The sequence below is a fragment of the Lutzomyia longipalpis genome, chromosome 2, assembly GCF_024334085.1.
Source record: "Lutzomyia longipalpis isolate SR_M1_2022 chromosome 2, ASM2433408v1".
Lineage (NCBI taxonomy): Eukaryota > Metazoa > Arthropoda > Insecta > Diptera > Psychodidae > Lutzomyia > Lutzomyia longipalpis.
The window spans coordinates 19,617,275-19,644,906 of NC_074708.1; the positions used below are offsets into that span (position 1 = coordinate 19,617,275).

General features: G+C 34.0%; 1 protein-coding gene and 1 long non-coding RNA gene across 2 annotated transcripts in view; one reads left to right on the forward strand and one right to left on the reverse strand.

Annotated features, from left to right (window-relative positions):
- Nucleotides 1-26,131, forward strand: part of LOC129789442 (uncharacterized) — an 885,568-nt gene extending 859,437 nt beyond the window's left edge. Inside the window, exon 7 of the transcript XR_008750445.1 lies at nt 26,099-26,131. The gene's annotated coding sequence lies outside the window, so the exon portion shown is untranslated. The remainder of the gene's footprint in view (nt 1-26,098) is intronic.
- LOC129789505 (uncharacterized) lies at nt 18,750-20,115 on the reverse strand. Its single transcript, XR_008750459.1, has 3 exons — nt 19,948-20,115; nt 19,566-19,806; nt 18,750-19,242 (listed from the first exon to the last, which is right to left on the reverse strand). It is a non-coding gene; the product is annotated as an uncharacterized LOC129789505 (long non-coding RNA).
- Nucleotides 26,132-27,632: the final 1,501 nt, after the last annotated feature.

The following is a 27,632-nucleotide window of genomic DNA, read 5'->3' on the forward strand; positions in this document are numbered from 1 at the left end:
TTTGGAAAGGTCTTGAAACAAGCTATAAGTTGACATATATATCAATAATTTTCAAGGTCACATCTAGAACAAAAATGGCGGATATTTGTTTGACTAAAACATTTTTTTGCACTTTTTGTCCTCAAGGAATGGTTCTAGAGGTTTCTGATGTTTCAGAAAGTTGTAGAGTTTTGCAAAACCTTTAATTTGATACCAAATTGAGCAAAATCGGAGAGACCGTTCAAGAGATATGGCTTATAGAACTTTTCAAATTCAAGAATTTTTCAAATGGTCATATCTTCTAAACGGCGACATAGATTTTCTTAATTTTCGGACTGGTGAAAGATATTGAGTCAGGCTACAACATATCAAAATTTAAAGGAAATCTATAACAGATGTTCGGAGATATAGCCCCTTAAAGTTAGGCAATTTTTGTTTTTGATTTTAGCGCCTCTTGCGGCCATTTCTGGAATTTGAAATGTTCTAGATAGTTGTAGGGCTTCTTGAAACCTTTCATTTGATACCAAGATCGTCAAAATCGGTTAAGCCGTTCTTAAGTTATATCGAAAAAACACTTTTTGCTTTAGGTCGCCATATTTGCTAAACCGCTTGACCGATTTTCAAGTATGAGTTGTCGATGAAAACGTCTCACTGAGCACTACAACATACTAAAATTTCAGACCTCTAGCTGTAAGGGAAGTGGTTGATGGTAGTTCAAAATGGCAGATGGCGGCCATCTTGGATTTTGAAAATGCAAAAAAATGAAATTTTACACCCACATTTGTATAGAAAACTTCAAACCCGAAGTCTCTATCAGTTACCGTTCTCAAGTTATAAGGTAAAGTTTGGACCACCGGAAGGCCGGCCGGCCGGCCGGCCGGCAGGCCGGCAGGCCGGCCGGATCAAAAATTTTCCACCACCATTTTCGTAATGTGGGATGTCTAAAACGTGCTCATACCAAGTTTGAGCCCGATCTGAGGTGGTCGGTTTTTCCGATGATTACAATACTTGGTATGCCACGATTGTGGTATACCAACTAATTGCTTCCGGTGGGCACAGACATGCACTTTTTTCATAATTCCTCCCTTCCGTTTTGAAATTAACATTGATTTTCCCTATTATTAAACCATTTCAATGGAATTGCATAAAGTGGGGAATAAGGGACGAAAATAATTAGGATTCAAATCAATATTAAAATAAGAATTTGCTTATTATGAACACGTAATATCATTTCATACATATTTTAGAAACCATGCCCATTTAAAAATAAATCAAATATAACTGAAATTGAAAATAATACTATCCAAACAATTCGTAGGGGATTTTCAAACAACTGCAACCAATAATAATAAAATAATTCAATTAACTAACACTACGTATCAAAATCAATTGGATGCGGTGTTATGATATGCAAATTTGGGCAAGTGAGAAATTTACGATCAGCGGATTATTAATCATCCCCCCTCGGGTGAGACATGCAAATTATGATGTTGGAAAATTGAGCGCCAACACCGTGAAATTTCTTACCCCTTTTCACCAAGGATTGAAATACATATATTATTGTATAGGTATAGTTGCCGAAAATTTACTTTAGTCAAATATTACAAATAATAAAAGGGTTCCGTCTTCTCCCAGAAGCAATTTTATCCACAGTTGATTATGTATATATTTCGATGTCTAATATGCGGAAATTGCGAGGGCTCATCTGACACGCAGCCGGATGGGTTTAGATGGCGGCAAATAAAATTGTTCGTGCGCACGGTGTCATTTTCATAATCTCCAGCAAACTGCACCACATTGAGTTTACTTAGGGACACAAATTTGCATGCAAATGAAGTTAATGTCTCCAATTCGTACCACATTGAACTTTTAGCTTAGTACACGAGCCCTTCAAGGGGTTAACTTAACATTATATGTATGTATGTACTTTGTACAATATACACACAATGAAGTACATATGAATTTTGTATGAATTTACGAACGGTTTGACACATTTAAGATAAAATGCTTTCATTTTTTTTATTTATACAAAAAAAATAAAACTTTCGAATGTCTTCGAAATAATTTAAAGAATTACATACAGTAACTCTTAAATGTCTTCGAGTCAGAGCAATAAAAATAAACAAGCTCGTGGTAGAAAATTGAAATTCATTGAAGAACATTACATTAATCAAATCACAATTAATTGAAAGAATAAAAAAAATGCCAGTTCAGTGGTTCAAATTAACGCTTCCCATTGTGCACAAAGCCATCAAAATACCCTGAACGGTAGCGTCTTTCGCAGCAGGAGAGATTCATCCGTTGATTTTTCTCGTGGCAAAATACTGCTTGGGATGAGAAGATACAAGAAAGCAAAGGCAAAGAGGAATCACCACACCGGTGAAACATTAAAAATACCACTGAACTCTTAATATACCAAACAGAATAAAATCTGTATGTGAAGAGAAAGAACAGAAACAGGTTTGATCTCAAATCTTTCATTCCTTTCTTCTGTTTATATTTTATTTTAATTAGATTTTGGTAGGTACTTTATCGGAAAGCGTGATAATTTGTTTATCGGTATTCAAACTCCTAATGTTCTGTACATATGAATTACGAACATATTCACATGGATTTTTTTAACTGGATTTCGCCTCAGCCATAACAGCAAGCTGATTTTAAATAAAGCACGACTCCCAAGAATATCTGTCATTGACCACAAAAGTAATTCCTTAAAGAAGAAGAGATGAAGATACCATTCCTATTTTGCTTTCAGATGAACACAAAATTAATACATTTCCATCATTCTACAAATTGCTGTTCGTCTTTTCATTTTAGCTATCTTTCTTCAAAAAAATACAGTATGTCCCGCAATAAACTAAAATTATGAGACTTTTATATCTTTCTCGAAGAATTTTTTATATTATGGAGACTGCCAAGATAATGGATAGAGCACTTTAATCGCAAATATTTGCGACACTATTATTAGCACACTCTTTTTCCCAAAAATGCGTTCACGGTGATATCTGGAAATCGAATTTCATGATTAAACCATTCCGCTGTTTTGTATCAAATTGTTATTCTGCGATGTGAAGACTTGGCTGGATTATAGACTATACAGAAAATCATAATTAATTTGATGCTGTGCTACGTTTTTGAAACTTCCATCTCCATATGCAAAGATGTTGCGATGTTGATGGTTGAGTGCACTTCAATGCACCAAAGGTGATAATTTGCGTCAAAATTCATATTATACCCCTTCATAATGAATAACATTTGATTATAGAGCAAAAATTATCTAGGAATCCATGCTGTCAGAGAAGAGCTCTCGGCTATGATTTCAACCCCTTTGTATGTGATTGTGTGACCAGCACTGCCATAAACATACTGTTGAGTTTCTTCGTCCTTGAGACTCAATCCAATTAATTCGCAAATATCAGTGACTTTGTTGGTGGCTTTATCACTATATGAAACAGGTTCTCTCTATTGCTTAAGTGATTTTAATATTCCTCTGTTACGTTATTAAAAAAACATATTTGACGGTCATTTGTTTAGTGATAATGAGTAACACAAACCTATATTTTAAGAGCTCAAAATGCAAATTGGCTTTTCGAGGAAAATACATAAGTACATATGTACATGAAAGTGCTGATAAGGAAACTCAATGAAATTCCCTGAAGAAGAGCACTACTTTTATTGTATGGATGACATTTTGTTGTGCACACAATAATGTACATAGTGTACTGTATGACTGTGTATAACATACTGTACATAATAAAAATTACAAAGTAATACAGACTCTGGGAGTTCGTTGATGATGAGGATGATGATGTGTATGTGCCTTTTCATATAAATAGTAGCAACAACATGAGAGTTAATTAATTTTAATGTTTTTTATACATAGTCGTGGACATGACACAAACATGACAATAACACATCAATCCATCAATTAAATTTATTATTAAACTGGGAAGTCAATCAAGTGTTTTTCTACTTCTTTCTGTTATGTTGGCCCCGATCAGGGCCTCCAATGGACATCCACCCTGCTGCAGGCCGTGTGAAAGTGATAAAGGGTTGAGGAAATCTCTTCAACTGTCATTGGGTGAACTTTCACAGATACCAGCAGGACAAAGTCAAGTGATTCTATATATGTACGTACATATTAGAATTTTCTCTGCAGGCCATAAAAGCAAATGGAAATGGGTGGTAAATCGACAAAATATATAGAAGGGGGTGAGGGGTGGAAGAAATTTCTTCCTTTTTCTCTGCACATGGTGTACGTGATGCGCTCCAAGGATCAGCTGTGGGCAATACACAATTTTCTCTTATTGCTACCACCCAAGAGCATCTGTAAAAGTGTCTGACAATGCCATTTGCCCTTTCACAGGCGCAATAAAAGCACAAAAACATTCGATTTTTACCAATTGGAAGCTTCTGCCACAAACTACCATCACGAACTTAGTATCATTTTTAAACAATTATTTTCAAATATATACAATATATATTATTAAGATAATATAATACTTAAAATAACAATTTTATATGAAAAAAATTGAATGGTTGTACCTATGTATATAGGCTGTTGTTCTCAATTACCTCAATAACTGACTTATCAAAATACGTGAAACGAGTAATGGTAGCACCGATAGAACTGACAATGAGATTTATAATGTTTCATCTGTTTTTTTTTGATAATTAAACAGTTGTAAGATTTTAGAAAAGTAAGAAAATACCGTAAGGATTATGTAATTCAAAGATCTTTTTTACGTGATAAAACTGTTAATTGAAATTACTAATAAATTATATATTTTTTATTATTACTTAACCAAAGTTATATGTAGTTATTTCACTAATGAATTATCTTAATAATATAATTTACAAAGGAAGATAGGTCAAGGGTACAGTGTGCGGGAGGTAAAGGGTGCAAGTTCATGGAGTCGTCATTGTCGCCACAATGTTGTTAAACGTAACTGATGATCGCCGATGCAAGTGCAAGTTGAAAGTGAGCCACTGAAGAGATCTTGTGGTACTTTTGTTGGCGCTGCTGGGGAGATATATGGTAATGGAGTCGCGCAGTCGAACATGAAATTCAAGCCAAGTAACATATTTCCAGCATTAAGTATGCACACAATAAATAAACAATCGCACCACAGAAGAATCCTTTAATGATCACATGTGTGATGCTATTCGCGATCACGGCGGATTTCCTGTCCTTTTCTCCCCCAACAGTGTAGCATCTTGACAGTATTGTGTGGGGCCTGCTGAACTCGCCCCCAAGCCAAAAAGGTAATAAATGGAAAATACGCGATCGAGAGCAACAGAGACATAAAGAAGGGAAATATTAATTCAACAGTGCCATCAGATATCGCAAAGAAACATTGAAACTACCTACCGACTGAGTATTTGAAGCTCAAACCCACCCACATGAGGCGTCATAATTGCACATACAATATAAAAACAAATACGTACATATCAAACTTATATACAATGTACATTAGTATACAACATCTTACACATTAGCAAATACATTTCCAACCTTTTAATTTATCGTTAAACGAAACAAACCTACATATCTCTATACAATTTATGAGAACAAGAAGTATTGGAGCTCTTATTCAATTTATCATGAAACTCATGGTGAAACTTATATTGAATATTGGTGACCCTTTAAAAATTCCTACAATATCATACATTAAAAAAAACAATTTTGAAAACAAGTAGATAATTCTAACTTTCCAATCAGATTCAAAGTAATAAAATTGAAAAAATAAAAATAACCCTCCTATACTAAATGTAAACAGCAATTCAACAAGGTGATTTTAAAACCATAAAAAATACTGTGAAAAAAATTTTCTCTTACAGCTGTAAAAGGATAAAAAAAAAATCAATCACCAATTTTTCCTATTTTATTTAAAGAAGAGAATTACTTAAAAATTATACCTGCCAATTAACTAAAAATTCAAATAAAAAAAGCCCTCAAATAGTGTGTAAGCAATGAATTGGTTTTGATCATACGCGGAATAATAAATGGAGCCATCGATCATCAATAATCGCACATTATTCCCTTTTCAAGAATGCTCCTGTGAACGCCGAAGAGCAGAGCAAACAAAGAGAGATGAAATCTCAATTCGAGAGACTTTGTGGCTTTATTGGGAATTCCTTTTGAAGAATGAACCGTCCTTACCAAGAATTCAGCGAAATCGTTGACATCTGATATTTCATCGAAATGATCATTGCAATCACAACACGTTTCTTTTTTGCCGTATATCGTAGCCCAACTGTCATAAATTTATAGAAATAAATATTTGGGCTATATGTATATACATATACATACATACATGTACTTGATTGTGAGTCCAACACAAAGAGGACCCATAAATTAGATGGGAATTGTTAACAAAACGTAGTCGCGGATCTTGCGCATCTTGTGAACAATTGGGAGTCGAAAATATTTTGCATTTTTCAATTTTTACAAACTGTAGCCTGTGCTGTAACTCAAAAACATTTTGACATGTGTCATCTTTGTTTCAGGGCACTCATCAATTATATATCTTTCATCTTTGTCGCTTTTTTCCTAAAACTCTTTTCGGTTGCTCTTCGACAATATATTGTGATCTATAGCTCCTTTAAAAATTTAACGGCACCGTTTAGAAGTTATATGTTTTTTTTTCCCTTGTCTCACCTTTCAGTTCCTTTTAGTTTACAAGAAACAGAACAGAAGTTCTTTTATTTTTTTAAAATTATTTTTTAGTGCTGGAAGTGGTTATGATAATTTTAATTTATAAATTCTTTCTTAGGTACCCAAGGTATATAAAGAGAATTGCGCAGATAGTATTCTCACTATATTAACAATGACCTATTGTTACCCGCCATGAATTGGAGTAGGTTAGTAAAGCCATCATATTGATTTTTCTTAGTCCGAACTACATATGGTAGTGAATTTCATTACAGAAAATTTGTATATTATTAAATTTATATTAAAAGTATAATAAATATTATAAATGTGGGTGGTGCATAAAAAAATACTAAAACATATGCAGTAATTATATGTGTTTTATAGAATTTTTTTCGGCACTTTAATACCTACCTATACATACAAAGCTTGGAAAAACACTGACAATAGGATGTGTGATAAATATTGTGATACAAAGGGTGCCCAAAGAGAAACTATTCTTATATTTATACATACATATAATGACAACAGGAGAAAAAGTCAATGGAACATATTTTGGGTTAGTATGGTGAGAGAAATATTTCGGCAATCGGTAGAGCCAAGAGATTGTCGTCCATAAGTGACACTTTGATTTGTGGCTCTATATTTTCAAAATTTATACATTTTTCTCTCTTAAAGTCCTCTTTTTCTCAATCCTTTGTGTGAATGGTATCCCAAAGAGAATCACCAGACCAGACACTTCTCTGGAGACGAAGAGTCTACAGTATCTCAATACATTGCTTGCAAACCATTTCCCTCTCCTCGATTAAACCTAAAAAGAGATTTCGCGGTGCTGATATCAATTCTTCGGTATATTGTCTTTATGCTCAATCCACAAAAGAGACCCCATCATGGAATCTCTGCCATATATTCTGAGTAAGATGACTTTGACGAGAACAACAAAAGTGTCGAATGCAATGCTTTTTAGTGCCGCAATTCAATATATGATTGACAAGATTCTATCATAAGACGTAGCATTGAATTTAATGCATATTATATACCTAACTACATTCGTACAGTTCGAAAAGGACATATGTATCTCTGTCAGAGAAAATTTTGCATGAGACAAGTAAAATTGTTTTAAATAAAAAGCTTAAATTTTCTGAAATGCTCTTTATTAAGATAATGAAGTTATTTTTTAATTTTCTTTTAAAAAGAATAAGATGTTAAAACATAAAAATATGCATGAAGCTAAAAAGAATATTTGGACCACAAAGACAGTTAAACCCTTTCAGAAACATAAAATTCATTTGATATTCACGGTTTTTATATACAAGCGTAGGATATGTAGTAGGGTAAAATGAAAAACAAATGTATTGGAAAATTTTAATCATCTTACCTGAAATATAATCCTCAGAGAGGTTAATTACTGCACAATGAAAAACAGCTAAAATATAGGATAGGATTGGTAGGGGTGGAAAATACAAGGAACTTGATACAAGGTGTTCAATGGTCTCATGCGGATTATGAGATACCTTTTGAGTTACAGAACACAGGAAAATAATCTCATAATGAGTCAATGCTAAATGGATTATTTTTCACGTCGCAAATATATCAGAAATGCATTCTTATGATATGTATCCATTTCCTCACAACCCCATTGCATCATAAAATATATATTTATGTGATCAATAGAGAGAAAAAATACTGTTGCTGAATGCATAAATAATTTTACATTGTTCTCAGGTGGAGCGAAGAGTACGTATGACGATAGAAGAGTACGGAAGGTAAACATTGATGGTGGTCCCTGGCACTTCATGCGCAAGCATCAAGAGAAATATTGAATCAACCATTCATATATTCCGACTGTCCCTGATGTGATTATCTCCGCCAGAAATCATCGAGACTGTCGCGAACAGACCGCGCACACTATGTCCCAAGACGCACATTGAATATGCCAGAGATGCAACTGTTGGCAGAAGCGCGAAAAATGCCACTTGCTGCCGTCTCTCCTCTACATATATAGTACTCCTTCTTAAGCATTGTTCAATTTTTCCTCGATAATCGATCAAATATGCTAATGCATGAGATTTTGTATGTGCATGTGCAGCCAAGGCAATAGATGCTTACCTTCCATATGCTACTCTTTAACCGTAGTCTTCACCCAAAAGTGGTTCCCTTCGTCTTTTCTTTAGCATTTTTTTTTCTTTTCAAAAACAAAAGGGTTTTTATTTGCATAATGCTTTTAGTATTCTTTTTTTTTCACTACATATCAATAATATTTATCAAAGATGTGAACTAGAATAGAATTTTTATATAACATCAATTTAACTTTCTTTTAAAAAGAAAACCAAAAGTCCATAATAAAAGTGTTCAGCTTTTATAGTGTAAAAATATTAGAGTATGTATCCCACAAGGTTAGACAAGATAAATAAATTGCAATGGTACTATAATATGTTTTTTATACAGTTTTTTCTCTAATATAGGTGTAAATAAAAATATTGTTTTTTTTTTAGGTTGGGTATGGGTGTCCTTTTTTCCTAGAAAATATGTTATAAAGAATTGTCGGAAACGTGATTCACCTGCTGTCTGTGACGCCTCTGACTACCATACTGCATAAGATATAGGTAATAAAGTTATGATCATGTATAATATCTCCAATGCTCCTCTTTCATAAAATTTATGAGATCACAGCTAAAAATTCGACAATTTAAGAAATTTAATATTTTGTCCTATTTATCACTCCAAGATCAATAAATGTGTGAACGTACATATATGTATCTATTGTATAGGGGAACGTGGCCCAATTCGGACCGCCGCCCAATTGCGACCGCCCCTTTTTCTCGTAAATGACGAAATATTATAAAATTAGTTTCACTACATTATGAAGATATTATAGTAAGGTAATGTTAGCACCTAAAATAAATTAATTTGGTACACAACAGGACGAATTAAAAATCAAAATTCATTTTCAGCACTTGGCCAACATTTTCTGATTTTAGAAACTAAGTTGATATGAGTTTTTTTCCCACTATTATGTCTCATATTATGCCGCGTTTCAGTAGCTTAGAGGGTCTAGTTTATTACTTGATTTACAATTTTTTGAAAGATTTTAGGTATTTTAAGTAATTAAGTGAAAATGTAATACATGCAGAATGGTCTAATTGCGACCCCCAAAATGTTCCAATTTGGACCGTCTATTTCCACCATTCACCACGGTAAAGCAGTCGCGCATGCGTGTAGTGGTGTGGAAGTGTCTCTCTCACACAGACCGCGCTGTGTTTTGATTTCGGGAAAATCAATATTTTTTCACGTTTCTTGAAAGTTTTTTCGCAGTGAAAATGTTCCTACAGCCAAAGGGGAGTGCAGTTAGTGTAATTTACGCATTCCTCAGAAGAATTTTCGTGGATTATCTGGGAATTACGTCAGTGAGTGCGCAATTGTCTGTGTGTGTGAAAGTGTGTGTAGTCACCTCAAGGGCGAAATGTCAAAACAAATGTGGGGAAAAATGAAAATAAATTCTTGATTTTCCGGCTTTTCCGGGTAATTCATGGTGTTTTTTTCCTATTTATAGTAGTGATAAAAGTGATCTACTAGTGAAAAACCAACAAATTACGGCAAAAACAGGGGGTCGCAATTGGAACACTCGGGGGGTCGCAATTAGAACACCGTGGTGAAAAAGTGCAATTTTAGCAACTTTTTTTAATTACATTATTTCTCAGAACAGGTAAGAGTTAGAATGTTTGCATCTATGGAACAAAGTTAGCCTATTAAATAACCTTTCCAATGGTACCACACTTGGGAAGATTTAATTCCTTTTTATAGGACTTTTTCCAATCCTTCTGAAACAGAATTTAGGGGGTCCGAATTGGGCCACGTTCCCCTATATTATGTACTATAAAAAACGTGGTCATTCCAGCCTAATATCACAAAGAATATTATATATAATATGTAGGTATTGTTTTAGTGCCTCTCAGAGACAAAAACCATAAATCGTGATTGTCAATCGATTATATGTGTATTTTTTATTCAGCATGCCTACCTTCAATCATATAGCTGTGAGTCATAAAAAGAATCGAAAAAGTCACTGGTAGGTATTCCTTTTTGTGTTCCTTGATACAGTTCCATAATAAATTTGTGCTGTGTGAAAAAACGTGTCTACATTTTTTGTTCCCTATCCAGAAGTTTTTTTTTACAATAAATCGGACACTCAGACCGACTTTCTTTCAGTTTTCCTTAAAATAAATGTGGAAAGCTTTCATTTTCTTCAAAACGACAAAAAATGATCATCAATATCTTATAAATATAATCTTTATATATGATGTAAAAAAGATAACTTACACAAAAAGCGATTTAATGTCATCAAATCAATTTTCTAAGAAACATTGAGTAAGTTTAGTTTATGGTTTTACTACGATAAAGAAAATTTTCTTCGAAAGAATCACAGCTAAAAATATTTCTCTACAGTATGTGCGTGAATTAAATGAGTAACATCAAGCACAAATTGTAACTTAAATTTAATATAAGTAAATAATAAAATAATAACTCACGTACTCAATTGAAATTGCATTATTTTCCTTGGTAAAACTGTATAATATTTTTTATGAAGGTAGGTACCTATTATTATTTAGTGAATAAGTCAAAAAGGAGAGAAACTTACATGTCAGGATGGAGGCATACCTTTTATATTTCCGCTGTCAAATTTATTTCTTGTCACACAATTTTTTTGCTACGATGATGATACATATGAAATCACTTTGTGACACTAACTGACGCATTTTCTTCTTTCCACCCACCATGAAATACGGAATTTGCGAATTTATGAAATGGTAAATAAAGGGGTGAGTCAATATGCAATTCTATGAGATTTGTAACTTCCTAACCCCTAACCCCAACGTATCGCTACAGTAAGCATTTTTATACAAGGGGTAGGTAGGACTTGTAAGGTAACATGGAATGTCCATATTTTTTCAAGCTTTCTTTTTCACTTTAGACAAGACATTGATATGATACCCCAAAGGATTTTATGGTGAAGGGAGATGATGAAAATTCAGTAAAGAAAATGTACACCTAACATTGAGATTAGAATAAAATCACAAAATACGTTCTTATCTCAATCAAGAAGGTCGTAATTTTACTGACAGTAAAATTCTCCAAAGCGGCTGGGCGGGCTGGGCCGATCCTGACAATACTTGACATAGTATTAGAGAACATCAAATTAGAATTAAAATTGCTTTGAATTAAAAAAAAATTGCAATAAATTTTTTTTTATAAAATATGTTTTATGCGAGAGTAGAAAGTCACGGCAATAGAGAAAAGCAAAAAAATTTGAGGGAATCAATCAATGATTTGACTTTATCTCATGAGAACAGTAAGTGCATTTAGTAATCCCTTCAAGTTTCTATAAGATTCCAAGACGTCCGAATTGATTGTTCGTCTGCACATTTCCACTTCGCTTCCTGTATTGATTGCCAATCATCATTATTCTTGGCGTCGGTGGGTTTAATAAATTGATGAGGATTTTAGCTGCCAATTATTTTTTCTGTATATATGTATGTATGTAAGTATATAAATAACGCAAAAATCATATATTTTCTCTCCGTAATTATTAGGACTTGACATGGATGAGTGGAAATGTAGTGTTTTTGTGTCTTTTATCCGCCAAATTCAACCATTTCGCATTGTTAATTTAATTGTCTTCCTCTTGGAATAAATACTACATTAAGTGTAATTTTTGCGTATATAAGAAGACACCAGCATGTTACATTTCCCACACATATTTTGGCCCACAAAGAAACTTCCCTAGTTTTTCCACTTTATATGCGAACCATCACATTTCGGTCAGACAATGCGTAGTCCACAAAAGAATGGACATTTTTTTTAACAGTTACCCACACCTCTTCTTGAGACATCATAATAAATTCTCCTCCACATCCATGCCCCATACATCATAATACAGAATATATACGTACATATGTATATTTCTGTCATGTTCACAATTCGCAAACCTACTCTTTTCATATTCATATAACAATAATATATCTAATTCTGCTCGATTCAATTTTACATAAATATGTTTAATATATCATTCCTCATTAGGTTTATAACTGTTATAGAAATGATATCTCAGGACTATCTCAAGATATTATAAAATCAGAAATTTATAAAATATTCATTATTAATGCTACGCTTCACCTCTGAAGCTTTGATTAATTTTACCAATTGAATAAATTTCTCTTATGTCTTTCGGGTATTCACAAGAAGCTGCTATTGTGGATTATTGAGAAGCCAAATGGGATTTTCTTGGTCTCGTATCTTCCGAACAATCCCTCCTATACATTCTCTTTTCCCATCAATTGGTTAGTCGGTCATCGACGATGTGAATATTTAGCAGAAATTTGAACTTTTGCGCAGCGTGGGTTCCCATACATCGATGATTTGTGTGGCATTTTTTATTAATTTTTTTTGAGCAGCGAAAACGCCAACTATTTGCATCCCAAATGACGCCAAACTATTTCTGCCATTTCTTCTAATCAATGAAACATTTGTCTCATAGTTTCATATATATTTTCTTGTGAACGAACCGCAATGAAAGACAATAACGGATGATTTTTTCGATTATTGTCGGTTTGTTGGAAATTAGCATAGAACACAGAATATAATGCAATAATCATGTTGAAGAAAATCACATTGTTCAAGAAAGGAAGATATTTACTTGCAAGCAACTAACTTTTTGTAACAATTTTATGACTACTCTTACGTATATACTCTATGGAGTTGACAGTTTCATTTAATTTCATATATGTATGGAGCAGCAAATGGAAAAATGATGTTATGAATAAGAAAGTATAATTTAAAACAATCAGCAAAAAAACTGGTAGGTAATTCTGCATAAACAATAACATAGCTAATCGATTCTGGTACTTCACTTGTAAAATGCTAATTGCATGCAATTTGACACATATGCGGGCTTTTAATGTACAGTCAGGTATTACATAGCGACGTTTTGAATAACGTCAAACTTGGATTACGGCGAATTGATTAACGTATTTTGTACCGGAATTGATTTACGTCGTTTTGGCTTATTCTGTCTTTCACGCATAAAATTGTATTAAGCTATCTCTCTCTAGCATTTTCGTGCAAGAGGAGACACCACGAATGTTCAAATTCACCTCGAGCCATGGTGGTGAATTTTTTCAAGAAAATCAAGTAGCGAATTAAAAGTAATTTTTGTATTTTTTATCCTTTTAGTGTGAATATAATTAATTGTGTAAAAATAAAAATAAATTTGTGAAAATCGTGAAAATAAATCGACGAAAAATGGTTAAAAAAGATATGAAATTAGGTCAACTGAACGGCAGATGAACGGCGTTGTGCGGAGGGACTTTTCTTATAGCTTGTCAGGAGAATGACTACCAAAGTGGCCAGGAAGGTATAGTGATTAGGCTGTGTTGTTACGTGGAATAACCGTGCGTCAGAAGCGAAATTCAAACAGGTGGAAATTCCTCCAGAAACCTCATCACGACGAAGGGTCTTTGATGTTAAACCAAGTGATTCAGTGCAGACCCAAGGAGCACGCCGGCGACTCTAGCCATTTTGGATAACCATACAGCTATCCATATGGTGTCAACTCACGGAGTGTGCCACGACTGAAGTACAATTTCTAATATTTTGAAGAATTAAAAATATTTGGCAATTTTTTTTGATTAGTTTTAGTTAATATATGATGGAACAGATGTATTCAGAGCAAAATAATTGTAAATTAGCTAAAATTAACAAAATCAGTCGTGATCAGTCTGCTCCACGCCTCAATTTTGGTGCCAACACAGAGTCGTAGCTACGCCTGAATTTTGGTTCCAACAAAAATCGGAGTTTACGCCTTAATTTTGGTGCCAACACAAAGTCGTGGCTACGCCTAAATTTTGGTACCAACACAGAGTCGTAGCTATGCCTCAATTTTGGTACCAACACAGAGTCGTGGCTACGCGTGAATTTTGGTTCCAACAAAAATCGGAGCTTACGCATCAGTTTTGGTGCCAACACAGAGTCGTGGCTACGCGTGACTTTTGGTACCAAAAAATTTCAGAGTCTTCGGCTCACTTTTGGTTCCAAAAGAGACGCGTGGCGCGCCTCTGTTTTGGGTTCATTTTTTTTTATACCATTTCATTATTAAAAAAATGATTTATAAATTAATTTAATGTGGTGTAAAAACACTTTTTATACCTTCTTGTGTAGGATTTTTTTTCTAGAAAATTTAAGCTATGTTATGGATTTTTTTTAAAATAAAACTTAAAAAAATTTATAATTGAAAAATAAAATTTTTAACATAACCTATTTTGAGGATACATCCGGGAATGACCTCCGGAAAAAAATGTGAATGTAAACAAACAAAGTTCTTTATAAAAATTCGTGTTTTGACATAAAATATACCATATATATATTTTTAAATAAACGCCAAAGTATTATATATAGCGCTTTGTAACATATTTAGTTATCTACATGGGCTTAAAAATTTATTTAATAACCATTTCGGTGAAAAAAATAATTTTTTTGACATGTGGCTTAGATTATTTTGCAATGTGTTTCTGTACAGTACAAAGTGAGGAACTTTTGGGATTGTTTGTACCAAAGGAATATTTTTTTGTTATAAAAGTTAAAATTTTTAAATGAATTTTACAAAACAAACTGAAAGGTTTAAAAAAACAGATTTTTTTTAATCATTGCAAAATGTTTAGTAATCTCTTCATAACATGAAAAGTTTATTTTTAGCATAAGAAAAGTAAAAATGCTTTTGTACAACTGCACAAGGGTTATCGCACCTTGCCTCACAAGCGCAATAAAAAAGTAGACGATATCCCTATGTAGAAGTTATGATTCTTTTGGGGGTTAGCCGCAATATACTGTGGTGAAAGTAAACCAGAAAGCGTACACCATTACCTTAATTACTTTGTGGGTGAAATGAACAATCTTGTGACGAATGGAATCATCATTAATACACACAAATTGAATGTTACAATTCATAGTTTCGTGTGTGATTCTCCTGCACGATCATTTGTTAAGGGAATAGTGTACTTTAATCACTATTCCGGATGTAGTAAATGTACGGTTAGTGGATCATTTTTTGATTGCATGGTATTCACACGAATAGATGCAGTCAAACGAGACGATTCTAGTTTTCGTTCAAGAAGAGAACCAGAGCACCATAAAACCACATCACCATTGGAAAATTTACCTATAGACATGGTGGAACATTTTCCAGTTTCTGATAATCTTCACCTCTTTGATCTGGGTATTATGAAGCGTCAACTAGAAGGATGGACCACCGGAAAATTTAATTATAGGACAAAATGGTCAAATGCACAAATTACTGAAATATGTCAGCTCTTAAAATTTGCGAATGAGAGTAGACCTATTGAACTTCATCGACAAATTAGGACTTTAAGATATCTTTCAATATGGAAAGGAACAGAATATCGTACATTTCTTTTGTACCTGGGAATTGTTATTCTAAAAGATTTTCTTAAGCCAAATGTTTACTACCATTTCAGTTTGCTATTTTGTGCCTATTCCATATATTCAGCTAGATATTATCAAAAATACAGAGATATTGCACATGAATTAATTGAAGAATATGTAAAATCCTATTCTTATTTTTACGGACCATCTTCAGTCGTGAGCAATGTGCATAATTTAATTCACGTAATAGACGACGTACGTCTTTTTGGAGAACTGGAAAATATAAGTACTTATCCGTTTGAAAGTTACTTAGGAATATTTAAAAAATTGGTTAGATCTGGCAACAGACCTCTAGCTCAGGTAGCTAAAAGATTTTGTGAAATAAGTACATACAAAAATAAAAAAAAGGAGGAAACAAAAAATTATCCAATATTAACACGTGAGGGATTAGGCGTTACTTTTGAATTAGAAAAAGGCTTTACTCTAAAAAATGACCATAAAAACAAATGGTTTTTGTCAGCTGAAAATGAAATAGTAGAAATGATAAATGTAAATTATTTTAACGATGAATTAAAAATAGTTGGAGACAAACTCGTAGACAAGGCAAACAGTTTTTTTACAAACCCAATTGATTCTTCATTTTTAAATATTTATTCTGTTGAAAATATTAATAAGAAATCGAGAAAGCATTATAGACTTGAAGATGTGAAATGTAAACTGTTTCAACAAAATTATAGAAGTATGAATGTATTTTTGCCAATATTACACACACTTAAATAATTTTTCTATTTTTTTTTTATTATTCGTGTTGGATAAATTGTATTATTGTTGGATTTCTGATAATTTGCAGTAACCAATTTACATATTTCTAGAATCTAGCTTGACAAAAAAAAATATTCGGGACAGAAATAAAATATCTTATGCAGTATTATTATCTTCAGATTTGCAGAGTAGGCAGAGAACTTACGTATTAAAAAAATGTAACTAATTGTGAGGCAACCAGGAACATTATTGTGAGAAAAAAAATCTTCAAAAATAAAAACAGCAATAAAATGAAAATTTTGGGATAAAATTAACTCAAGGCACTCTAAGTTTAAGAAAAGACTTAAAATATTCTCTTCTTCTCAGACCATTTTGCAATGTATTGATTTTCCTAAATCTTGGAATGCCTTTTTTGTCTTACTATATCCTCTACTATTCCTTTTGCATAAAAAATATATACATATTACAAAAGATATATCACTTATTTAATTTTTGACTGATTACAATAGCTGTTCATACGGATTTTTGTGGAGCAAATGCGTTAGCAACATAAAAAATTCTCTCATGTGTTGAAGAAAATTGTACTGAAATGCAACGCTTTTTCATGTATTCGACGAATGGTTGTCTTTTTGAGGGTACTTTTAGCTACACGTGGCATGGATATTTTATAAAATTTTATTTATTGAAAACTAAAGCTTTTTATGCCATTTTAATAATGTTTCTAGCATAAGAAACATAATGCAATGCTGTATTAAATAAGCATAATGATGTGGGTATAATTTCAATTTTTTTTAATTTTCTAATTTTTCAAAGAAATATTAATTTTTATGAAATGAGAGGGCCATTTATGGCTCTTCTAATTAATATACTACTTAAAAATCAATCTCGCATATGTTTTTCACGCGTGAAAACGCGTGAATTTTTCTTGGTGAATATTATTGCCAAGACGAGGTATTTTTGCCGAAGTACATCTCCATGAAATTTGGCCATTTGCCTCCCGGTGAGGCAAAATAGAAAAGGGAACACTATCGTAAAAGGAGAACATTAGGTAGGGAAAATAATGTGTTTGTGAGAAAGAAAGATAGAAAAAAAATAAGTGAGAGGGAAAGAGAAAAAAAATGTCAAAAATTTTGCCTACATGCAGGAGTTTTTTCAGTCGTGGCAGAAGCTGTTTCCAGACACCATACGGATATCCCTATGGTATTCCCAAATTTAGGCGTGAAATTTTACCTGCTATGGAGCCACGACCTGATTTTGGGTACCAAATTTTTCCCAATACCATCATATATGGTGCACCATACGGTGCCTGAGCGGGAATCCCGCGCGGAATACATTTTGGCCGAAATGGAATACGGCCGGGTACCGCCGTGCTCTTTGGGGAAGGATTTGCTAGATCCTGAATCCATTCATAGGGTTGTGGAACTTCGTCTGGATTGCAAACGATGGCCACAGGGGAGACACACGGAAGACTAGGACTGTAGAATTTTCTACGGGTGACCAAACTAACGCTACGGCTCATTTGAAGAAGCTCCATGATCTTGAGTTCAGTCTGGAAGTGAAACGCGTGGTGTCAACCGCCAAGGATGGGTTGAGTGTAATTTGTGATGTAACCTCTGGCCTGGAACATTCTCGTGGTAAGAGGGAGTGAAATACCTTCTCATGCGCTGTGTGTGTTCTTGAGGACAAGAAGAACAGTGACGCCACTGCACATTGACAATCCCATTACGAAATTCCTGGAAGGAACATGGCTTCCTGTAATAAAAGAATCCCGAAACAGAGACTCTTCTGAGTGCTATTGAAGAGGATGCGAGTCTCAGTATTATCAGTGAGTGGAGATAGACGATTTGTTGGCTATCAGTACGCTGTTTGGTACCTCCTTAAGCAAAGCACACACATTGCCTTCAATCTTCAGCGGGCTCTTTATGTCACGGGACACAATTCCTTCCCAATCTCAGCTCCGAGGATCCTGCAATCTCCAACAATGCCAAAGAAATTGTTCTCTCGAGTTTAAAAATTTCCTGCCAGTGAAAAATCAAAGAAAAATCTTCATGAATAAAGAAAATTCACTCTTTATTAAATTTTATTCTTTATTAAATTTAAAAAAAAATTGTTAATAGAGTATTTTTGTAAAACATAAACTAAAATAAATAATACTTTGAACATAGAAAATCAAATTGATAGTTTTCCTTCTGTATTGATGTCTTCACTCGTCATCTATTCCGGGCCATAAATTGCGGCAAAAAGTCCAAATCCAAAGCTGAGATAAAAGGAGGATCAGCGATCCATTATACTCTGGAAGATCCTTGACTGCAAATTGCTGTTCAGCTACTGCTTTAAAATCTCCTGTGGGTTTGGTGAGCAGATGAGCTTAAGGAGAACCTCTGAATCCCCGCACAGGAAGATGAATAGTTGAGCTGCAAATATTTTAAACTTACTGAAATTCATGGTTAAATGTGTTCCCGGAAAAAGCCGTAAGTTTCTGAAAGTTTTGCAGGCATCCTTCCTATTGCATCAAGAGGTTTATAAGGGATCTTAGCAACGTCCTTTTCAACATCCAGCTGATGCTTGATTTCATTTAGGAGTCTAAACCAAAGATTAGCCGGGTGTTGAAAAAGAATTTTCTAAGATTCTTTAGAATCTTCCTGATGCAATGGGAATGATGCCTGCACAACTTTCAGAGACTTCAGTGGCTTTTTCCGTGCAACTGTTTCTGGAATAAATTGTATTTTCATCTCACTTATCCCGACATGAGCCTCAATTTACTTTCTGCTAAACTGATTGTGCGTGATAGGGATTCCCGGCTTTTATGTCGCATTTATGTTTTCCAATGTTGTTCAGCCGGATTCTAGCTTCAGATCCTGGACTATTTCCTTCAAGAAAACTTGTAGTCTTGTCGACTTAAGTGATGGCCAGGTCGATGAGGTCTGAGCGTAACTTTTGTTAATACCACGAATAGTTCCTCTTGAAATCCTTGCGAGCTAAAAAGAGAACATTTCATATTAGAATCAGCACTGTAGTGTGTGATATATTTTGTGTCTAGCTTGCTGTGGCGGCTTGTGGGTATTGATGATAATCTTCCACACCTGAACCATAGCACATAGCTCAGTGTCTCCACTAACCTGTCTTTCCTCCAGTCCATCTGGGGTGATCAAATTCCTTGGAAAAAATGAACGATTTTCCTTCACGTCACTCGAATAAAAGGTAGCATTGCATTGAATAAAAATTCAATGCTTTGCCGTTTTTCACTTTCTTGAGCACAATTTCCATAAAATAAAAACAAAATCATCCGGAAACATCCACAAACTTCGCATGAAAACAATCAAACTTAACCTCAATTTTTATTTTCACGATCGACATCTCCGACATCTTTTCGTGAGACATCGGTGTGGTGAGTGTGATGATTTTTTTTCCAAAATTCACCTCTTCTATGGTGCCCGAGAAAATTTTATCAGAATTGCGTGAACAGTGAAAAATTAGTTTTTTATTAATAAAACATACTAAAAATAGACTGAAAAGTGTGTGAAAAGATAGTTTGTGTGTTTTAGAAGCTAAATAAAATGCATTTGGATTTTTATCGGTGAGTTTTTCCTCCAAAAATCGCGAACGACGTTAATCAATTCCGCTACACACATTTTTCATTTTCACTTATTTAATATATAATTACGCTATTTTCCAATTATTCTGATTGCAATTGGTCCCCAAGAGACCCAAGAATATACCCTGATCAGACATTTTCCCAAAAAATGATTTCTAATGTGAAAAAAATGAGTGGTATTAGACTACGTACAAAAATCCACGAACTAAATAAATTCGCTAAGTAATACCTGACTGTACATATGATTTTAACTCGTAATATCATATTGTACTATATACTAATACTTCTTTACTATTGATATTAAGATAAATATATCAATCCAAAATAAAGGATTTTTTTATCCCTTGTAAAAATATTATTTTTCATCGTTCCTGGGCTATTCAATTTCATCCCCTCCGACACTTGTTCAATTTTCTACTTCATGCCTGTAATTTTATAAAACTCCAATCCCGAATGAAAAGACTGCTATAGAGCCAATCTTAATTAACTGGAATAGCAAAAGGAAGATGCTGGCAAAAGACGAGAAAAAAATGGTAAAAGATGAAAAGCACTAGACGGGATTTAAAGTAGCAGAGGGGCAATCTTGGACTTCTTAATTACACCCCTAATATACTCTCTGTCAGATATTGCTGCAACATTAAAGAAATCATACGCTAAATTAACCTTTTATCCATTGGTGAAATTTTTAATTAAAACTCCCATTCCCACCCAACCATTCACCGATTTGACCATCTTCCTGTGAGATAAATCATCAAATCTATTTGTTTCAATAAAACTTTTGATCCCTTCAGTGTAGTAAATGGCTCAAGTCGGCTACATCAAAAATAGCCTCAAGGCAATTTTCCACCCTTCAGCAATCGAATCGAGATATGAAGAGTCTTGAGAAATCAATGTGTGGAGAAACCACAGCCACTGAAGGATAAATGAAAGGAGAATACGAATTTATGTTTTATGTGAGAAATATTGACGTCGTGTATTTTATTTATGTTTTATTATTTTCTGCATTACACCCACACACATATGTGGGGGGATGAAGAATCTACTACGAAGGGTAAGACACCAGCACAAGGAATTTTATTGAAAATGATATTTGAAGAAATTTATTGACCAACCGCAGCAGACGGGAAAATTGAGATAAATGCGAAGATGATTTCCAAGTAGCTGAAGATGAAATTGATTTACTGCTGGTAATTTCATCGCGCGCGAGACTTCCCAATAAATTCGAGACATGTCTCGGGGTTGTGGAGCAATCATTCAAGAGGGAGGCTTTTGAAATCATAATTTTAAATTATTCATTACACCTTCTTGAATGAATTACCCCCATCTTGACAACGAATAAGTCTGTGTGAATATTTTTTTTGCTTTTATAGGCTACACTTAAGGTTCAAGAACAACTTTTTAAGTAATAATCTATTAAATCTGTATTTAAAAAGTAAATGGACTTCATACATCGCTTACATCAAACGGACATTGTCTTAAGACATGATGTAGAGACAATCTATAGCAAACTTGAGTATACATATACAATATGTTATCCATTCTTTTTAGCTGTGATTCTTTCGAAGAAAAGAATAGCACAGCTTCTGTGTACCACCTAAAATGCAATGTTGTCCGATCGGGCTCAAACTTGGGATGAGCACGAATTAGGGTCCCCACATTCCAAAAAACGTATGCTCCAAAAAACTTTTCCGTCCGTCCGGCCGGCCGTCCGTCCGTCCGGCCGTCGTATAAGGCTTAATAACAAGAGAACGGTAATAGATAGAGACTTGCGGTCAACGGCAAAGTTCATATATCGCGTGGAAGACATCCGATTATGAGGTCAAATCCACCCCCCCACCCTTCCGTCCGCCATTTTGGAACACCCCTAAATTTTGTTTTCACTATATCTCAGCGCCTGTAATAGCTAAAAATCTGAAATTTTGATATGTTGTAGGGGCCATCAAGAGCTTTCCAACGATACCTCATTTTCGAAAATCGGTCAAGCCGTTTAGTCAATATGGCCGCCACAATTTTTCATCGAAAATCGACCATAACTCGAGAACGGCTTGACCGATTTTGATCAACTCAAGCTCAAATGAAAGCTCTCAGCAAGCCCCACAACTTTCTAGAACATCAAAAGTTTCAAAAGTGACCGCTAGAGGGCCAAAAATCAAAAACAAAATTTTCGATTAGTTTTCAATGAATATCTCGAAAACTATACGATAGATTTGGATGAAATTTCAGTATGTTATAGCTGACCATATTATCTAGCTCCATGCCAAAAATGAAGAAAATCTATGTCGCCGTTCTCGAGATATAGCCTTCCAAAGTTGGCATGTCATATCTCGGGTTCTACAAGTCCAATTTTGATCAACTCAAGCGCAAATGAGAGGTTTTGTGAAACCCTACAAATGTCTAGAACATTGCAACTTCGAGAAATAACCGCAAGAAGCGCTAAAATCAAAAACAAAATTTTCGAAAATTTCGAATTTGAATTTTTCGAAAACCGCATCATAAATTTTGATTAAATTTTAGTATGTTATGGCTTATATCAAGACCTTTCCAACGATACGTCACTCAAGAAAATCTATCGAGCCGTTTAGGAGATATAGGCAATTAAAATTTAATATTATTACATTATTGAGTGAGATTATTTAGAAGAAAATAAGAAACACATCTTAACTTAATACATCCTAAAAAAAAAAATGCAATATTATGGGTTCGGGATCAAATAAAAAAATCAATTTAAATCTTTATTAACTTAAATAATATCGTGGAAAAAGTTTGGAAAATACAGATTTGTCCTATGGATTTTTTGTTATAATTCTGTCTTTATAAATTAGTGAACTTTTTTATTCGGTGAACCGTTATTGTCATCTTTATGAAAATTTTGAATAAGCAAATATTTTTGTGCGTGGTGAAAAATATAATTAATTTTGAGTGAAAAGTGCGTGGAAAGGAGAGTACCAGGACATGGAAGGATGCAGCAAGGATCCCACAGGGCAGGGAGGAAAGGAAGAGAGGTGAGTTCCTAGTAATTTTCATTTAAATTTATATTTCAAATCAAAATTTTTTGGCGTGTTTTTTTTTTTTTTTTCTTCATCTCTTCTCACTCTAACTTGCGAATGTTGAATATTTTTTTTTACATGTTGCAAATATGCTGAAATAATTATTTTCAAATAATATGCTTTTCATGAGATGATTTCGGCAACATGTCATTTGTTTTTTTTTAGCAAAGTTTTAATTTATTTTTTTGTCCACGTAAAAGTATTAAAATAAAAGTGTTAAAAAAAGTGTTAAAAGTGTGTGTGAATAATATTTTTAGTACAGTGCGTGTACAATATTACGAATTTGGGGAAATTATCAAAACGTTTTCCTATAGAAAAACGAATTATATTTGTGTGATTGTGTAAATCATAGTTTGAATTTTTCTCATTAAAACTTCCCAACATAGCAATGGTACATTTAATGTATTTGTATATTACGGGAAAATTTATTTTAGTTTATTTTTTATGACAGTGAGTGAATTGTGTAAAACATTCATATTCATTACACCTATAATCGTATAAAATAATTTCCCTTGCTCGGTAATTTTTCAACACACACACACACACACACAATCATAAAACTGAATCCATTGATCAAAAAAATTAAAAGAATGGTTGTGTGTCATACCAAAATACAGTTGAAGTCGCATATAACGAATTATTTCATGTTCGTTATATGGTATCATGACTGTATTAAGGTAATTAGTTGGTATACCACAATCGTGGCATACCAAGTATTGTAATCATCGGAAAAACCGACCACCTCAGATCGGGCTCAAACTTGGTATGAGCACGTTTTAGACAACCCACATTACGAAAATGGTGGTGGAAAATTTTTGATCCGGCCGGTGCGCCAAACTTTGCCTTATATCTCAAGAACGGTAAGAGATATAGATTTCCAGTTTCAAATTTTCTATAGAAATATGGATGTAAAATTTCATTTTTTCGCATTTTAAAAATCTAAGATGACCGCCATCCGCCATTTTGAAATACCATCAACCACTTCCCTTGTAGCTAGAGGTCTGAAATTTTGGTATGTTGTAGAGCTCAGTGATACATTTTCATCAATAACTCATACTTGAAAATCGGTCAAGCGGTTTAGCAAATATGGCGGCCTAAAGCAAAAAGTGTTTTTTCAATATAACTCGAAAACGGCTTGACCGATTTTGACCAACTCAAGCTCAAATGAAAGGTTTCAAGAAGTCCTACAACTGTCTATAACATACCAAGTTTCAAAAGTGTCCGCAAGAGGCGCTAAAATCAAAAACAAAAATTGCCTAACTTTAAGGGGCAATATCTCCGAGTCCCGAATATAGATTTCCTTGAATTTTTGATATGTTGTAACTAGACTCAACATCTAACACCAGTCCGAAAATGAAGAAATTCTATGTCGCCGTTTAGAAGATATAGTCATTTGAAAAATTCTTGAATTTGAAAAGTTCTAAGAGCCATATGTCTTAAACAACTTGTCCGATTTTGCTCAACTTTGTATCAAATTAAAGGTTTTGCAATTCTCTACAACTTTCTAGAGCATTAGAACCCTCTAGAACCATTCCTTTAGGGCAAAAAATGCCAAAAACTGTTTTAGTAAAACAAAAATCCGCCATTTTGTGTTCTGGAGGTGACCTTAAAAATTATTGAGATATATATCAAATTATAGCTTAGTTCAAGGTCTTTCCAAAACTAGTCAAGAAATTTCTGTAGGTCTTATAGAACCTAAGATACGAGCATTTTTATCTTTCATATTGATGAATTTTATAAAAAAAATCAACTTTGCCTACTAATTCTGCTCACAAATTAAATTACAACGCATAGACTGACCCATCCGCATTGTGGTATACCAACTTTAATAACTGGACGCGTTATGATTGATTGACTTTAATTTTCCAAGTAATTCCAGTCAATTATACAGACCCAAAGGCTCGATTTTGAAAATATGGAAATTTTCAATAAAAATGTTACATTAAAATTATGTCCTATTGGTTCTACTATACTTTTTTCACGCACCAAAATTTGCGCGGAACGCATCAAATTTCCGCGAAGCGAAGGCGGAGTAAATTGGTTATTCATATATATTTTAGCTGTGATTCTTTCGAAGAAAAGAATAGCACAGCTTCTGTGTACCACCTAAAATGCAATGTTGTCCGATCGGGCTCAAACTTGGTATGAACACGAATTAGAGTCCCCACATTCCAAAAAACGTATGCTCCAAAAAAATTTTCCGTCCGTCCGTCCGTCCGTCCGGAACCTTTCGCTGAATTACAAGAGAACGGTAATAGATAGAGACTTGCGGTCAACGGCAAAGTTCATATATCGAGTGGAAGACATCCGATTATGAGGTCAAATCCACCCCCTCACCCTTCCGTCCGCCATTTTGGAACACCACTAAATTTTGTTTTCACTATATCTCAGCGCCTGTAATAGCTAAAAATCTGAAATTTTTATATGTTGTAGGGGCCATCAAGACCTTTCCAACGATGCCTCATTTTTGAAAATCGGTTAAGCCGTTTAGCCAATATGGCCGCCACAATTTTTCATCGAAAATGGACCATAACTCGAAAACGGCTTGACCGATTTTGATCAACCTGGGGTCAAATGAAAGCTCTCAACAAACCCTACAACTCTCTAGAACATCCGAAGTTTCAAAAGAGACCGCTAGAGGGCCAAAAATTAAAAACAAAATTTTCGATTAGTTTTCGATGAATATCTCGAAAACTGTACGATAGATTTTGATGAAATTTTAGTATGTTATAGCTGACTATATTATCTAGCTCCATGCCAAAAATGAAAAAAATCTATGTCGCCGTTCTCGAGATATAGTCTTCCAAAGTTAGCATTAAATATCTCGGGTTCTACAAGTCCGATTTTGATTAACTCAAGTGCAAATGAAAGGTTTCGTAAAACCCTACAAATGTCTAGAACATTGCAACTTCGAGAAATGACCGCAAGAGGCGCTAAAATCAAAAACAAAATTTTCGAAAATTTTAAACTCGAATTTTTCGAAAACTAGATCATAAATTTTGATAAAATTTTAATATGTTATAGTTGAGGTTAAGACCTTTCCAACGATAGGTCATTCAAGAAAATCTATCGAGCCGTTTCGGAGATATAGCGTTCTAAAGTTAGCATATAATATTTTGGGCTCTACTAATCCGATTTTGAGCAGATCTTTATTATTTATGTGAGGTTTTGTAAATGAATGTTAAAATTTTAAATTCATATAAGTGTATGATCAAATAGTGGAATATATAGGCACCCTGCGCCCCGCGAAGCGGGGCGCCTTATATATACATATATAAGTATATAAATACATAAAAATATAAAGAAGAAATGAAACTTTTTGGCGCCCCGCGAAGCGGGGCGCTTTATATATACATATAAAGCATATAAATGTAAATGCAAAGTAAAATATAACGGTAAAATATATATAGCAGCATAGTATGGATTACTACAAAAAGGGAATGTACATGGTAAGTTTCACTTACGGGCTGTGATTCTTCCTTCAGAGGCCAAGTAAAGTATATGTAAATGCAAAGTTTAATATATAGCTGCAGAGTATGGATTAATAAGAAAAGGGAATGTACTGGTAAGTTTCACTTACGGGCTGTGATTCTTCCTTCAGAGGTCAGTCCAAGTATGATATTTGATGAAGATTGAGGTGAAATGTGGCAGAAAATTCAAGTGTGTCATAAATTGGGGGTGCAAACTCTGGGGAAGGATGACTCGCGCCAGGAATCACAGCCAATGCGCGAGTTAGCCTTCCCCAGAGTTTGCCACCCCCAATTTATGACACACTTGAATTTTCTGCCACATTTCACCTCAATCTTCATCAAATATCATACTTGGACTGACCTCTGAAGGAAGAATCACAGCCCGTAAGTGAAACTTACCAGTACATTCCCTTTTCTTATTAATCCATACTCTGCAGCTATATATTAAACTTTGCATTTACATATACTTTACTTGGCCTCTGAAGGAAGAATCACAGCCCGTAAGTGAAACTTACCATGTACATTCCCTTTTTGTAGTAATCCATACTATGCTGCTATATATATTTTACCGTTATATTTTACTTTGCATTTACATTTATATTTGCTTATCATATCACATCAAATATCATATGGTTTCATGGAAATATGCTCAATAAAATTGCGTCACATATATGATGAATAGAATAGCATGA